At 48.8% G+C, this 13711-nt stretch overlaps 1 protein-coding gene across 2 annotated transcripts in view; it reads right to left on the bottom strand.

Annotated features, from left to right (window-relative positions):
* Positions 1-13711, bottom strand: part of BNIP3L (BCL2 interacting protein 3 like) — a 327918-nt gene that overhangs the window by 194263 nt on the left and 119944 nt on the right. The window lies entirely within an intron of this gene.

Genomic DNA, 13711 nt, shown 5'->3' with positions numbered 1-13711 from the left:
CTCGAACGCCCCACCACTGAATCGCCCGCCGGAACACCTCATTGAGGGGGGACCCTGTCTTCGAAGGTGCCCGTCGCCTGCATCCAACAGGCGTAGAGAAGTTCTTGAAGAGGGTGCATCCGTAGTCTGCAGAGGCGCACCAGGTAGATGCAAGAGGACATCATCCCCAGGAGGGACTTGATGGACCTCACCCTGGCCACGTCCGTGGCTAGCAGGCGCTGCACTTTGCCCAGAATGGTCTTCGTCCGTTCTTCCGACGGTGCACCAGGCGCCTCACTGTATCGAGCTTCGCTCCCAGAAACAGGGTCACCTGCGACGGCACCAGGTGGGACTTTGGGTAATTTATGGCGAATCCCAGGTCTGTGAGTAGCTGGACGGTCCTCGCAGTGTGTTCGACGGCGAGTTCCCTCGTCCTTGAGCGGATGAGCCAGTCGTCCAGGTAGGGGTAGACGTGAATCCCCTGCAGGCGCAGCCGCGCCGCCACAGGTGCTAGGCACTTGGTAAAGACCCTGGGGGCCCAACTTCAATCCGAACGGCAGTGCTCTGAATTGGTAGTGGCGTCCCTGGACGACGAACCTGAGGAACTTATGGTGACTTTTGAGGATGGGAACGTGGAAGTATGCATCCTCCAGGTCCAACGACGATAGGAAGTCGCCTTCCTCCAGCTGTCCCAGCACGTGCTGGAGGGTGACCATCCTGAACTTTTGTGACCTGATGTATTTGTTCAAACGACGAAGGTCCAGGATGGGGCGCCAGCCGCCCGTCTTCTTCCTGACGAGGAAGTACCTTGAGTACACTCTGGAGCCCCGGAGCCTCTTCGGGACGAGCTCGATGGTGCCTTTCCTGAGCATCGCCCGTACTTCCAACAGCAGTTGCGGGACGTGATTTTCCTTCCTGGCCACAGGTGAAACGTGAGGGAACTTCTTCAGGAATTCGATAGAGTGTCCTCTTGCCAGGGTATCCAGCACCCAACGGTCGGTGGAGATGGACTTCCACACGCCGATGAAATTCGTCAGCCGGCCTCCCACCGGGGTGCTTCGGTGGGGGCCCGAGGCCACGGCCAGTTCAGTCCTGCTTGGAGGTGGTGGCCTTGCCGCCCTGGCCACCTTGCCGACGGCGGCGAGGCGCTCCCTGCTTGCCGCGACCCCTGTAGGCTTCCTGAGACGAGGAGCGTGCCGCCTGGCGGTAAGACGACGAGCCACCGCTGGATCCCTTGGAGGCCCCCTGTCTGCCTCCTGAGCTCCGAAAGGGCCGTCGTTGCTGAAGGGCTCCTAGGGCGCGGGCCGTCTCCGTGTCCGTCTTTATGGCTTGGAGGGATTCGTCCACCGCCTTCCCGAACAAGTTGCTGCCGTCGAACGGCATGTCCAACACCCTGGTCTGGACGTCCTGACGGAAGTCGGTCGCCCAGAGCCAACCCCGTCGTCGTAGGTAGACTCCGTTGCCCAGCTGGCGGAACCCGGTATCGGCAATATCGGTTGCCACCGTTATGGCGTGGTCCGACGCCACCTCGCCTTCTTGAAGTATTTCCAGGGCCTCGGACCTCTTTTCGTCCGGTAGGAAGTCCAATATGGGGGCCAGCTTAAACCAGAGCTCCCTGTCGTAACGGGGCACGATCGCCAGGGCGTTGGCCGCTTTGATCGTCGTCGCCGCTGACGAAATGACCCGTCGCCCCATGGCGTCCAATTTCCTACCCTCGCCGTCCAGAGGGGAATTCGAGGTTGAGGCTCCTGACCCCGCTGCTTTCTTCTTCGCCGCCGCCGAGACGACCGAGTCTGGCGTTGGCTGGGCCCTGAGGCACAGGGAAGCGGTCTCGGGGACCCGGTATTTCTTCTCGTACCGGTCCCGTTTGGCTGGTGCCGTGGAGGGGTTCTTGAGTACCGACAGGCCCTCCTCCCAGATGTCATCGATTAGAGGCACCGCAATGACAGTCTTCCTCTTGGCCTCCCGGCACTGATAGAGGAAACCTTCCTTTTTCTGCTCCTCCGGGCAGAGCTGGAACAATTCGGACGCCCTGGCGATCATGGCGTGGAATGAGCCAATCTCGTCGGGCGGAGAGGCACGTGCGACGGGAGACGGGAGACCTGTTCCGTCGTCGTTGCCCTCAGAACCCGTCGTCGAGCCCACCGCACCGTCATCTCCCGACTCGTGGGAGGAAGAGGAGGGAACTGTAGGCCTTACGGGGCGAGTGGAGGAGAGGGTTGGGTCCTCCGTCGTTTGTTATGAGGACTTCCCAACGGGCCAGGTTGCGGGTCCTACGGCCTGGGCCGTGGTAATCTCGTCCTTATCTCAGAGCATAAGGACTGGATCGCAGACAAAATGGCCGCCGAGCTATCCTGAGGCCTAGGTTCCGGCTGCCCAGAAGGGAAGGCTGCTCTTCCTCGCCATAGTCGTCTTCCTCGGTTATCTCCCGAGGATCTTCCTTACGGGATCGAACCTTCTCGAATTGGACTTCGAGATTCCTCACGGCCTCGGTCAGTTCCTCCTCCGAGGCGGACTCCGAGCTCGAGGAGGCTACCGTGCCCCCCCTTCGCTTCTTCCATCATGGTGGCCATGACGATGGGCTGAAAAGAGGATTCCCTCCTTGGCGGCAGGGAAACTCTCGTCCCGGAGGCAGTCTCCGCTGGCGGGGTCTCTGCCGGCTTGGCCAGAGTCGCCGCGATCGCCTCGATAGAGGCCTTTGCCTGCTGGGTAGGGGCCTTCACCACCTTAGGTACGTCCCGGGCCTTCTCCTTAGGGGGAGGGGCGACGCCTCACTCCCCCTCTCCCGAGATCGGATGGGGCTTGTCCCGAAGCTTACCCGGGGTCTCGGACTTCCTCTTCCCCGAACCGGAGCGTTGGCTCGTGGTTGACGGTGCCGGGGAAGGTGCGCCCTGCCTGGCGACCGAAGAGCCCGACCTTTCGGCGCTCCCGAAGCCAGTGGACTCGCAGCGCTTGGCCTGGTGTTGGGCCCCCGTCACCGGGGCGCCCGCACAGGACTTAGAAGCCCGCTCGGACCCCTTCTTCTTCTTCTCACCCGTTGAGCCCTTCTCCAACCAGCTGGCGAGACGGAATCGACGGTCCCTCATGGTCCGCTCCGACAAGTTCTTGCAGAACTGGCAGTCCTTCTCTACGTGAGTCTTGTCCCCATGAAGACAGTAAAGGCATTGCGAATGCTCGTCCTCCTTAAACACATTCTGCAGCCCGCATCCAGGGCAGCTGCGAAACAGCTTGGGTCCGGGTAACAAACTCGCATCCTGGGCCATCTCGAAGTAGGCCGCAAATCTTCTGGAATCCTCCAAAAGGTTGATTCGACGAAATCTTCACCCTTGAGGGGCGTAGGAAAATCCCACAACGGGTACCCGTTAAACGGGAGTAGAAACGGTGGAGCTTGAGGCTCGATTAACTGAAAAATGTGAAAATTGACCTGAAAAAGCCTGAAAACGCAGCAAAAGCTCGAGAGCTAAGCACGAGGACTCCCAACACTTGAACGTGCAGTAAAAATCTGAAGATGGCTGCCAGAGGCGGGGCTTAGGGAGATGGCAGTCATTGGCTGTGGTCAGTATGGCGCAGAGATCAGTGATTGGTTACTACTACGAAAGACAGATCAGAAACGAAACTGATACTGATTTTTCTTTACCGAGGATTCCCAGCCTGACGACGGGGAATGTGCATGAGCATGTGAATCCATGCCAGACCCCATGCTGGAGAAAAACAGTGATTAATGACTAAGAGTGAAACAGCATCACTATTGTCTTCCCACTTTCAGAAGCAATCGGGAAAAATTGAGTCATTGACTAATCAGGTATCTGCTCTCCAAGGGGAGATGAAGTGCCTGAACAATAAACTAGAAGAAGCATTTAAGCGAAATGCTGAGAATAGGTGTTCCAAATGCAATCTGGACATGGCACACATTACCCCGACTTTAGATGCTGAGTATACGCCGCTCTCTGCCTCCGTGATGGAGGAATTCATCCCGCTAGCTCAGCTAGCAGAGGAGGATTTATCTGCTGCTCAAGAAGAAGAATGCGCAATAACTGTGGATGCCTCCTCTAATAATAAAGCTACAAAGAAAAGGTCCAAGAAATCCAATGGGAAAACAAAGAAAGGTAGGAAAAGACAACATAAAGCTGCCATTGATCCTACTAAAGGAATAGCACATGGTTCTAATAATCCCCCAAAACAAATAAATAGTGGCGCCAAGTCGTATTGCTTTGTTAAAGGACTGATAGGAATCAACCCAGGGGCCTCCAATAAGGAGTCTACTAAAGGCTTGAATCTGTCATGGGGGAAAAAAAACAGAAATTGGCAACAGTTGAAGACCATATACCTGATTTCGATGAGAAATCACCAGGAGAAAAAAGATAAATTTGGTGGGCAGCCAAACAGAAACTTTAGCTCCCCAAAGAAAGATTGCCCCAATCTCACTAAAAATGAAAAAGCAAGAAATACCAATCCCTGCTAAAGTGAAAATTGCTCACATTTTTCTTAAAGCTGCACTCACCGCAAAATCTATGGTGCCGTTGCCTCGGGAGCATGTTTCACCACGGACTGTGGGCCCTCTGGCCAGTCAACTCCCAGTGATGGTTCCAATGACTGATCTTTTGTCCAAGACAAAACCGAAGGGTGAGGAGGAACTAGCTGTGGGGGAAAACCCTGCCCATTCTTTACAAACCCTCCTAACAACTAAACCAGCTAATGTCCAGCTACCAAATAAGGGGTCTCTGGTCAGTCATTCAGGGTTTACAATTTTTCTCTCAAATATGTCGAAGTCTTTGGATGATCTTCAACCAGTAAACTGCTCAAGGGTCTTGAAAGAAAGGAGTACCAAGCCAGCACTAAAATATCTATCGTCTGGGGACATTAAGCAATTAAGCTTTCCTAACTATCCAGATATTAATACAGCCGAGTTGCAAATTAACTCTAAATTGGCATTTGAGATAATGTTGGGGGTGGAAGTAGACTGGTCAATGTTAGGCATAATCCTGTGCAGTGCCCTTAGAGAACACTACACACAATTAAGACTACAGGTGGCAATACAAGTTTTACCTTTGGTACAAGCCTGTACTACTATGTTAAAGTGGTAGCTGTAGCGAAGCAGCCAGGCTTATCTCAAGAGTATATGAGCAGTAGCAGAGATTACACAAAGGGACCACAATTACTGTGACTCAAGCAAACCCTGACTCACGGTTTCAGGTAAAAACTATAAGTACATTTATTTTTAAACCATTTGTTATAAACACAACACTTCTATTAATTCAAAACCACACATAAAATATACTACAACTAACCAATTCACTTTGTACGGTATAACTTCAAGTCCTGTGTATGAGCGGACCGGTGTTATGAAACAAACAACGTTACCGGGAATACACTTGCGATCACTTTTTGACAGTAATGACAGTTCGGTCTTACTAAAGAAACGCATATCCGCAGCAAGAAATGTTACCGGGGCAAAAACACACTTAGCACCTGAGATACCCAGAGAGAGTTGGGGGCAAAATCATAGGCAATACTTTTGTCAAGGCAGAATCACTCTTAGACAGAAATTCAAAAGTCAATAGGCCGGAGCCAGTGTCAAGTGGAACCGGGTTCCTGTTGTCGAGGATCACACAGTCGGATAGTTCACGATTCAACATAGCCAGGAGTACTTAGATAATGTCAACAGAGGAAGCAAAAGTTATAAGGAGGGACGACAAGGGCAAGCCTTGGAGGCGAAGAAAAGGGATTCACCCAAATTCCTTCGAGCAGAACACAGTACCTTATTCAATGAAGAAGCTGGTGCCACAGCCGTTGTTCCTGGTAGTTTCCTGCAGACCCTCAGTTCCTGGAGCTTCGATCCAAAGGAGGACGTCTGGAGGGGTCTGCACCACACAGGGCTGAAGCCAGCAGCAGCAACAGTGAATAAAAGGTGCGCTCCTTAAAAACAGGAGAGGCTCTTCAGGTGGCTATCCGGACCACTACAGCAGAGTGCAGCGATTTCTACCACGAAGTGGATCCTCTGGCTGTAGAAGATGAGCTGGTTATCCCCACCAAGCTCAAGGGAAGAAGACTCCGGACTGGATCTTCTCTGGTCGTCGAAGGGTAGATGGCTCAGGACTGCAGCAGGGCTTCACCGGGACGGGATAGTTGCAGCAGTCGACTTCTTCTCCGCTTCTCTTCGGTTCCTTGTAGTTCCAGTGGCGACTCTGACTTCTAGCCCAAGAGACCTGCCTTTTATGCGAAAATCCCCCATTCACACAGCTTGGCTGTCGATCACACAGCAGGGGGGGTTGTCCGGCCCGGACAACCACCTCAGCCAATCATGGCAAAGTGCGACTTGGGTTTCCTAGGATACCCTGTGCAGGGGGTGACTACACCCCTCCCTCACATTCAGCCCACCATACACCCAGGCGCCTAAAGGGGGGCTTCTTGGCAGAAGCCCACCAAAAGACAGTGAACAAAGAAGGCAAACCTGGTTTGCCGCGCAAAGTAAAACACAAGAAGGACTTTAACAAAAAGAAATGGCGAATAAACCCGACTGGAGCCAAAAGAAAAAGTATTTGGTCAAGTGGGTTTAAGTTTGAGGCTAATATAATAGCCTAAAACAATACCACGTTTATATAGTAGAATCGCGGTAGAAAAGTTAGGGTAGATACCACTGCCACCAGCCAAGTCTAAATGTTAAAAGTGCGAAACAATGCTCTTGGAGGTACAGATAAAAAGGGCTAAGGATTAACCCTTGCCAGTACTCCATATAAGATGGGGTGTACTGGATCTCTGGTTAAATGACTAAGTAAAGTTAATGGCAACTTTACCCTTTTCTGGGGGACAGTAGTCCCCACCGACTCCTCAGAAATGGAGTCGGTAGGAAGTCTAAAAGACAACCCTCTCTGTCACTGCACTAAAGGTGCTGTGTAATACACAAAAGAAGGGGGCTACTGAAGTGGTGTACTCCAGAGTCCACAATCACAAAAACAGATAAAATACACATGGCAAAACACAAATAAGAGTGGGAAAAAGGGTACACTCTTACCAAGTGGAAAAAATAAACTCCAGAGATACAGCAAAGCTGCTGGGGGACTCACTAGGTAAGGGAAATTAGCCATTGAATGAGAATTCTCCCTAACAGTCAACGAGAGGTTTTCTTATTTCAACGACTGCTCCTTAAGGGAATATATTGAAGACCATCCAGGAGTCTTCTAATGCTCAGCCGAATTATGAAACTCGCCACTTTGCAGGGGCAAATATCCGGGAATGTGCTCCGGAAATCATCTCCCAGGTATTCCTGAAACTAGGACTACCTGAGGAATACCTGAGTAGAAACTCTAGTAACGGATTCCGTGAGATGTCGATCATGGAATATGAGAGGTTGTGTTTCCTTTCTGGTTGATGTTAAAAATGCTATATTATGCAGAATTTCCGTTTGATTTCAGGAGATCCTATGTATTGATATTCTGAATGTAGAGAGGGTTTCTCTTTCTTTCAGCAGAAGGCCCTTAAAAGGTCAAAGGGCCGTCCGACGTGGGGCTTGATTGTTCTATGTAGCAATTTCATCTTTTTTGCCTCTACCATGCTTTCTAATGAGGTGAGCGGTATTCTGGAGGTTCGAATGAGAGGAAGAGATGAGGAGACGTCTTCCAATTGGATTGTGTTCAATCTATATTGGAATCCGGTGCCCTCTCAGTTGGCCGACTTTTGGGAACTTTGTCGGACCTTATGGTGGATTTCTCTTTTCAATTTCCTGATGACCATATCATCGTCATGGGGGGGGATCTCAATTCTCACTGCGTTGAGACACAAAACGAATAGCATCTTTGACAAAAAATGTTATTCAAATGGGTATGCCTGGTGTAATTTCATGTCACCCTGGGATTTATGTATGCTAAATGGCAACATAGTGGAGGATATCCCTAGTAGACATACTTGGCAACGAGGCACGGCTGTATCTACTATTGATTAGGTTTTTTGTTTCCAAATAAATTGTTGATGCCTGCACTGAATTTCAGATAACAGAGGGTAACCATGATGACCATAACATTTTGGAAACAACCATTAAGTTACTGCAAAGGCCGATGTTTACAGTCAAGAAGTGGATGTAAATAATGCAGGTAATCGAGTTGTCAGATTTGAGAGAGGTGGTCATATTCTTACAGGACAATTGCAGACGGCTATAAATAAGTTTACGACCGACCAATTGGGGATGGTGTGTGAACCCGTAAGGTTCTATGAATTTCTTCGGGACCTAATCTCCCCGATCTCAATAGCTCTTTGAGATCATATAAATATTTCTTTGAACATAAAACTATTTGGTGTCAAAGAAGACTCCTAAAGAAAAATATTGGGGATTCTGAAACCTTAGAGCTTGAAATTCGAGCCTTGGATAATTCTCAAAGAAATTGGTTATGTTCTTATTAATTTATGAGAGAACAAATAGAGGGGGAGGAAATGTTAAGGGCCGTCTGCGCTAGAAACTCCAGAAACCTTGGTCGATTATGGGATCACTAAAGGGACTTAACTCTAATCAGCAGGAATCGGTCATACAGGAGTCGGCCTGGATTGAACACTTTACCGGTGTATATGGAGCCTTTGGCCCTCAAGGTACCAACTTAGCTATGTCGACCGGATGGTCTTTAAAGTACACACGTGAGGATATTGAAAATTTAATTAAAAAAAAATCTTCCACCTAAAGGGCTGCCGGGCCTAATGGCTTGAGCAATGGTGTGCTAAAGTTGAACCCAGAATTGTGGTCAAGAGAGTTGAAGGTCCTATTTGATAATGTCATCCTTACTAAATCACCACCCGAGTCATGGAGAAGATCAATTGTTATTCCCATTTATAAAAAAGGTGATAGATCAGCCCCTTCAAACTATCGACCTATCTCGGTGTTAGATGCGGATGGGAAGTTATTTTCCGGCCTCATACTAGCGGAATTAGAGAAATGAGCTGAGATTAAAAAGGTATCATCCCGAACCAACAGACTGGTTTTAGGAGAGGACATTCCACTTCACTGAATACACTAATCCTAGGCCGTTTGAGTTGTGATTCACTTAAAGAGGGAAGCTCCCCCTGTTTGGAGCCCGGGTCGATTTCTCTCAGGCCTTTAACTCTATTAATAGAAACAGACTATGGGCCAAATTAAAGCTGTGGGGGGTACCAGATTCGCTACTTTCTATACTGGTAGAATTGCATGAAAGATCCTCTCTAAGAATCCGTCTCTCCAAATTGGGAGATTTGTCTCAATCAATCCAGATAGAGAGGGAGGTGCGTCAAGGGTGCCTGTTGGCGCCACTTCGTTTTATTCTTTAACTCTCGGACTTGGCAGAATGGCTTGGGGAAGTCTGGTATGGTGGGCCCTAAACTTGGTAATCTGAAATTGAATTGGTTGGCGTATGGGGACGACATTGTTGTTTTAGATCAAACACAAGTCGGTCTGCAGCGCTTACTTAACACTCTATTGGAGTATGCAAAAATTAAACTAAAAATCAATCCTGAAAAATAAAAGATTATCATCTTTAAACATCCATTAAGGAAGTTCAAACCCTTTGTTTGACAGCTAGATGGCTCTAGGATTTCTTCGTATAAAGAGTTGATCTATTTGGGGTCCAAAATTACAGCCTTTACAACCAGGCGGGATCTTCTCTCAGCAATAGACCTAAGAGTTGTTAACTTTGTTGCGCGGATGAAGAAAATCCATCTTCAGTACTGTAAATTTTCATTGCTACCAATGATAAAATTCTATGTTGGAAATGTGGTCCTGGTGATTACTTTCGGCATGGAATGTAACTTGTTGGCCTACTGTATTGATTGGGACAAGATTGAAAGTAAAATTTGGAAGAAATCTTGCATATTGTTCCGAACTCTTTTTTTAAGATTCGAATTGGGCCTCATCTCTTTGAAAAATTGGTTGCAATGGAAGTGGATCTCCTGTTAGACTTATTTTAGTCCCCCCCATATCTTCGCTCTATGAGGTATTAGCAATCGATATGTCAAAATCATGTAATCTCTTATTAAATACCTTAAGATCCAGATGTCTTGAACTACTCACTCAATCTGTCCGATTCAGATGCTGACACCCTTATTCATAATCCGTTGAAAACAAAGGAAAGATTACATCGTAGAGATTGGATCAGAACTATCGAAAAAATTAGAAGTGCAAAACTTTCTTCATCACCCCAGTTAATAGACAAACCGAGATAGTCACTGAAGTCCTCATATCCGGGAACACGAATGGACTTCCTAAGAATAAGATTAAACTTGTTGCCTACTTTGGAAATCCTCCATGTTCGATATGGCGATCTTTATCCCACCGATCGATGCAAATTTTATTCAGTCAATACGCCACCTTCTGACTGATTGTGCAGGGACCTGGTCGGTGAGGTTATCAAGATTTAAGCATTTTGTAGATGATCCTACCTCTCTGCTCTCAGATATGTTTTGGGACAGATTAAATCTGGCAATGAAGTGGTTCTTGCGTCTGCGGTGGTCTCAGTCCTAAAAGAGCTTACTTTGGTTGGTAAAGGGGGGAATACCAATCACCCCGTCATTAATCTGAAGATGTCTGTTTTTTTTAAATCTATTGTCTAATTATTTATGAATGGGTCTGAACTAGTGTTGTCTTTTTTTTTATTTTTCTTTTTTCCTTTGATGGTACCCGTAATATACTATTCTATTATGCTTGGTTGTACTTTTTGATTTTCATGGTCTTTTAATTTTCTTTTTGATGCTATGTGTATGTATTTACTGTATTTTTCTACTGTGTTAAGTCATATTGATTGGCTAAGCCACAATAAATATATATTTTTTTAAAATGTTAATCTGCTACGATATATAATTAATCAGAGTATAGATCCATAAAACCCTTTGCCTTGGTTTCTTTAACGAATACCTAAAATGGTACATTGGCTAAATGGTGAGAACCAGAGTCTAACTCACCCCTGCTCCTCCCACCACCTACTGCCCCATGGCTTCAGGGTGGATCAGGAACATGCACAAGATGAAGAAAATGTAAGTAATGGATATTTGTACACTTGTGTAGGAGGAGGGGAAAATAGTAGAAGGGAGGTTCCTGTGGATGGATATTGTAAGGGGGGCATGGAGTGATCTGTATCAATCGAGTGGGTACTACACCAAGGAGGGCACAGATGGGAATGGCGCTGGGTGCAAGGGTATGATGATCTCTGAAATGGTGGAAGAAATCCTTATTCAAGCACTCACTAAGTCAAAAATGCCTTTATATGAACTGAGGTTTCCGCCTACCCAGATAATGTCATAGTCTTGAAATTTATGTAGATGATTAGCACTACTTTGAAAGAAACCAGGAGAGTCCGTGTTTGGGGCGTATATATTTATTATAAGGATTCTGATACTCATGCCCTCACCTGCAAGTAGTAGGAATTGACCCTCTGGGTCCCCACATTGTTCATGAAGTTTAAAGGCCATCGTACGATGTATGTATGTAGCGACTCCCCGGGAGTCTGTGGAGAAGGAGGAGCCATATCTGTAAATCCCCCACCCAGTTATATTGGGAAGTTCAGCGTTTGGTGCCAGGCACGTCTCTTGCAAACATATAATATTTATGCCGTGATTCCTGGCATAATTATCTATAAGTCGGGACTTCTTGTAATTCGTGAAACCCTTTATATTCCAGGATAACAGTGATATATTGTCACCTACTCTTGCAGCACAAGAAGACATTAATACCCTTCAAATATACCGCAGAACAGGACTGAGCCATCCCTCATAGCGCCTCGCCCCGTCGAAGTCCAGACACTGACTACCAATGGAAAACACATACACAAATAATTGTTGCACTCACATTGCCACTGCCCCCCTTGCAAAACCCACCAACTTCCCCAACCAAACTCTAATCTACAAAAAGACATCCCTAAACCCAACCCACGCCAGAAACCAGAACATACAGGCCTAAACCCCCCCCCCCCCAACCTCCTAGTAACCTATCAGACCTCTGAAGGACAAGGTCCGCAGTTACTGCGGGAACGGGGTGCCGTTGGCAGCTGAGCGGCTGCGTGTGGCTTGGGGACCAACCCAACATTATGATTCATTCCTGGAGTGTTCGAGTTTCAGCTATTGAGGCTGATCAATCTTATCAAGACTGGGACTAAGAGGGACCAGGAGAGTGGGTGGGGAGCCAACGTGACCCTGCAACTCCATACAAACCGTTCCACTGCCTCCGGTGTCATGAAGAACAAGGCTTTGCCCATGTGGAGAACACGAAGCTTGGCTGGGAATATCATTGCATACCAAACTTTCTTTCGCCGTAGGATATTCTTCGCCGTCTGGAAGGTCCTCCGCTGCTCCTGGACCGGAGGACTATAGTTCTGGAATAGTTGGATTGTGGCAGATCCCCAGCAGAGGTCACCCCTCTCCCAGGCTTCCCTGAGCAGGACATCCCTGTCGCAGTAGTTGAAAATGTGTGCGATAATGGGGCGTTCAGTGGCGCCGGTCTGGACGCCAAGGAGCAGTGTGCCCACTCCACGAGGAACATCTTGGACACCGGGGGGGTCAGCCAGCACTTCCATGAGGGTTTTTTCAACAAATTGTTCTATGTTTGCCATGGGGGTGGACTCCGGAATGCCGAAGATATGCAAACATTGTTGCGCTACAACCCCCCACGAGATTATCATTTTTCTTGACAGTTTGTTGTAGGAGGGAGACCTCTGTTTGTAGGCCAGCTACCTTGTCCTCACCCTAGCTAATTCTGGTTTCTACCTCGGTCATGCGCCCGCATAATGTTTCAATTTGCACTGCAGATATCTCCACCTTGGAAGTCAGGGCATCTATTTTAGTGCAATGGGAGTCTGTGCTATTTTTAAGAGCCATCAGAGTGTTGTTGAGGGCTGAAACATCCAGCAGCGAGGGGCACGGGGCCGGCGGTTGAGGAGGCGCTGGAGTGTCCATTTTAGCAAAGTCATCCAATTTGGATTATTTTTTGGTGATCACAATCGCGCACGCACCCTAAAATAACACAAAAATAAGGAGATCAGCGACAGTACCTTATGATGGCAGCAGGCTAGGTGGTGTATCGTTTAGTTCAGGCAGCCCAAATGTTTTCCACACACACCCCGCGCTGCGCTAACACAACTGCACAACGTGTGTTCCAATAATGACTGCCTCCAAGCTGTGCGCAGGGTGTCGTGTCTTGCGGTTGTGACTGCGACCCGGCAGTGTGAAGGGAGTCACGACCCTGAAGCAGTGAGTCCAGGAGTCTGGCCGGTCAGGTGAGGGATGAGATTGAGGATGGAGTGCAGAAAACCAGAAGATTCTCCGGGCTTGGGCAGACAGACTCCGGGAGCCCAATGGCCAGAAGCGCAGGAGCTTGCAGGCAGAAGAGGGAGGCAGCAGAGATGTCCTCCGCACAGCACTGATGTCAGCGGGCCTCACAGCAGGAGGAAAAGGAGAGTCGGATGGTGCTGACAGCAATGCTCCAGGAGCCCATCCATCAGCAGCCCGCAGGAGCCTGCAGGCAGCAGAGGGAGGTGACAGAGGTTACAAGGATGTCCTCCGAGCAGACCCAGTGTCAGCTGGCCTCACAGTAGGTGGGTAGGAGAATCAGAAGGAATCAGCACAATGGAGGAGGCACTGCCCATGTGGCTCACCATCCCGTTAGGGAAGGGGCCGTCCCCCGTGCAGGCAAACACTGCATCCCGGGTAGGGGCGAGGAGAGGCCTGCGCAGATAGTTCTGTGCCAGGGCCGGATGGAAGGGGAGAACCTCACCTCCTTCCGATGGGTGCG

This window comes from Ambystoma mexicanum, chromosome 10, assembly GCF_040938575.1.
Source record: "Ambystoma mexicanum isolate Mex_15411 chromosome 10, UKY_AmexF1_1, whole genome shotgun sequence".
Lineage (NCBI taxonomy): Eukaryota > Metazoa > Chordata > Amphibia > Caudata > Ambystomatidae > Ambystoma > Ambystoma mexicanum.
The sequence above is the reverse complement of the archived record's forward strand: the minus strand, read 5'-3'. Positions and strand labels throughout refer to the sequence as shown.